The following is a 3,853-nucleotide window of genomic DNA, read 5'->3' on the forward strand; positions in this document are numbered from 1 at the left end:
GATTATTAGGATTTTATGATATTAAAACTGTTGTACTGCTTTTGAGGAACATAAACCAAGCATAAGGAACAGTGAGATAATTTTGGGATTGTCCTTTCTCACGCTAAGGAAAACGCCTGGTGGGTGAAGATGCCCTCCACCCACCTGGCTTTGTGTTCATGTAAAACTCTTGTGATTTGACTGGGGTTGTCTGTCCTCATTCCTAAGGAAACGCCTGGTGGGTGGGGGACGCCCCTCACCTACTTGGCTTTGTGCCCACGTGAAAGTCTTGTGACTTGACATGTGAAAATTTGGGATAAAAGACTTATATTTGTTCCCAAAAAACGGCTTCTGCTCATTTCACTGAACAGTTGTCCACTTTCTTTCTTTCTCTTTCTTCCTCTTTATATCTATATTGATCTTGCTTTTTTTAATATCTATCCCTACTACAGAATCGGTTTCTGCACTAGACAGAGTCCAGTCTCTTTCTTCCTTTCTATTTCTCCAGAATATTCGCCGACGCTGTCCCACCTTCCAGGGACCCTCTAAATCTCTTTTGGGGGGCTGGCCCCCCATACTTCCCTACAAGAGTAACCACTACGTTGATTTCTAAAAGTGTAAGTTTATTTATTTTTGTACTTCAAACAAATTTTGTACTTCTACTCTTATAGTACATATTCTTCTGTGTCTGATATTTTTATTCAACAATTATATTTATGGATTATTTGATTTCTTTGTCATTTAGTATTTCATTAAATAAATGTGTCACAATTTATTTACCCATTTTACTATTTATGCATACTTAGGTAATTTCCAATTTGAGGCTATTATAAATATCACTTCTAAGAACATTCTAATGTATGCAAGTATATACTTTCCGGGACATAAAATTTTCATATCTACAATTGTAATAGATACTACCAAATATTTTGCAAAATTGATTGTACGAATCAACACTTCTATCAGTAGTATATGACAGTTCCAGTTTCTCCGAATTCTCACCTATACTTGGTATATTCTGCCTTTTTAATTTTAGTCATTCTACTGACTGAACAGCAATGTTGCACTGTGGATTTAATTTGTAGTTCCTTGATAATTAATGATGTTGAGCATCTTTTTACCCATAGCTGCTATTTACATAGCCTCATTTTTTTTTTTGAGTTGGAGTCTCACTCTGTCATCCAGACAGGAGTGCAGTGGCCGCTCCCGGCCAACGCAGCCTCGACCTGCTGAGCTCCGGTGATCCTTCCACCTCAGCCTTCCAAGTAGCCGGAATTATAGGCATGTGCTACCACGCCCGGCTGATTTTTTAGTTTATTGTAGAGATGAGGTCTTGCTGCCCAGGCGAGTCTCGAACCTGCAGGCTCAGGCAATTCACTCACCTCAGCCTCCCAAAGGCGTGGGATTACAGGCTGAGCCACCGAGCCCGGCTCATATCCTCTTTTGTGAAGTATATTCGTCTGCTGCTCAACCTTCTATTGCATTGTCTGTCTTTACAATTTTAAATTTTGAAACATGTATGTTTTTAACAAGTAAATTCAAAATTAATATAATTAACAGTACAAATATATTACATAAAATTCTATTATGCATGCTCTCTCCTTCTTAGAGATTTATATTAATATATCAAATGTTTAGACAAATGTAATTTCCTTGAATAATTTTTATTTTTCATAGAATTAATAATTGCCTCTTTTTTAACTTGGATATTTTTAAGTTCTCTCTCCAAATTTATCACATATTTCATTGGAACTATCAAACATTTGTTAACATAATTTCCCAAATACGCAAAATTGAATAATCTATGTTGCATTACTTTAGTTTTTTTTCTCCTGCCATCTTTCTCTTCAGTTGAAAACAGGATACTCTCTAATTTGGCCACATATCTCTCATCCTGGAGTTTACCTTCTTATTTTCCTGGTCCTGTCTTCTGGATTCCATGTCTTTTTCTTTCTTGGCTTATTTTCATGTTGGAACACACTCTCTAGCAGTTTTCCTTACCAAAAAAAAAAAAGTGAATGAAAGTATTTGCATACTTGTGTATGAAAATGTTTTTATTCTGCCCTTACACCTGATAGTCTGACTATGAAATTCTAGGTTGGAGGTACCCTTCAGAATTTTGAAGAAACTTCACTTCCTTATATTTTAGCACAAGCATGTCCAACCTGCGGCTCATGAGCTGCATGCAGTCCAGGACAGCTAGTAATGCAGCCCCACAAAATCTTTTAACATCATGTGTTTTTTCAGTATTTATTTTCTTCAAGATCCCATTTGTAGTTCCATTTTTGAAGTTCACAATCACGCCTTATTCATGACACTGCTTTTTGGCATCATATACATTTGTGAGCTACTGTTTTCATTTATGAAGCACACGAACAGCAAAATTCAAGCAAATATTTCTGACAAGCACCTTGAGAACTAAGAATTGCGACCATTTCCATAGAACCAAACATTGACAGATTCATTTTATAAAACATGGTCAAATTTACGACTAGTTTTAAATTTTTCCCATTTTTCTAAACTTTATAATTAAAAAATATTTACAAAGAAGTATTTTATGCATATACACTAGCTATATTAAATAATTTATGTGTAGCCCAAGACAATTCCTCTTTACTTGAGGCGACCCAGGAAAGCTGAAAGTTTGGACACCCCTCTTTTAGCTTGAGTCTTATTGTTAAGAAATCCAATGCTATTCTAATTCCTCTTTATTCTTGCTTCCTCCCTCTGAAAACTTTCAGAATCTTCTTTATATTCTTAGCATTCTCACTTTTTAAAATTATGTGCTTTAATATAGATCTTCTGACTCACTGGGCCCTTTCAAAATAAAGACCCCTTTCCTTCAGTGCTAGCAAAATTTTTTGAATTATTATTCTGATCATTTCTTCCCTGTTTGTTTATTCTCTTTTTCTGGAACTCTTAGTTTTTTAAAATTAATTGAATGGATGGATTTGGAAAAGTTTTTTCAAGCACTCTTTGTAGCAAAAAAAAAAAAAACTTATTGAGCAATAAAGTACAGAGTATCACACCATATCTTTAGGGCTAAAATTTTTATTATAAATGATCAAGATGTTTAAACACATTATTGATTACAACCTCCCACTGTTGTAAAACCTAATATTGTTACTCTCATCCCAGGCAATGCAAAAGTAAAAGAACCGTTAGTTCTCTAGGCAGAAATCCTCTTTCAAGTCAGACAATCCTTATTCTTGTAACCCTAGAATTCATTAAATTCTAACCCTAACCTGCCCATGATGAACTTAGCATTGCATATAATATCTGCAATACCTACAAAATAGTCAATTAAGTGGCAAGATGTTTAAGGTAAAAAAAAAGATTTGAAACATGTTTGCAGTCTTTTTTCTTTGGCATTAAACACTGATTGCTTTCCTCCCAGATCTACAAAGAAAGTAACCTTCGCATCGCATCTGGAGTCAGAAGTCCCTACCTATGGAAGTGATAAAGAAGAGGGAGAAAAGCAAAGCTCATGTAAGGGGAGCTAAACACATTGACTTTTCCCACTATGGCAGAGTTTATCACCCACCCTTCAATTCTCAAGTGGCTGAAAGTGAGGAAAGATTGGCGTCCAGGCAGACAGGTGAATTTACATCCTCTAAAAGCGTGGAGGCTTCTGAATTCACCACGCTCCCCTAAAGCGCTTCCGGCGCAAGCGCCGAGTCGGGCGGTAGAAGGGAGTCCCCGCCCCCAAAAAGCCCCTAGCCCCCGGCCACCTGTGGGATTTTGCAACTCCGGAAGACACGCGGCCAAAGTGAGGGCCCCTGGCCAATTCTGGTGAGAGGGACTTTCCCAAAAGGAAAACTTTTCCGAACTTGGGGGGCGGGGGCAGTGAGACAAAAGGACACCCCGGCTCTCT

Source organism: Carlito syrichta, unplaced genomic scaffold, assembly GCF_000164805.1.
Source record: "Carlito syrichta isolate Samal-C Ts95f unplaced genomic scaffold, Tarsius_syrichta-2.0.1 Scaffold304646, whole genome shotgun sequence".
Classification (NCBI taxonomy): Eukaryota; Metazoa; Chordata; class Mammalia; order Primates; family Tarsiidae; genus Carlito; species Carlito syrichta.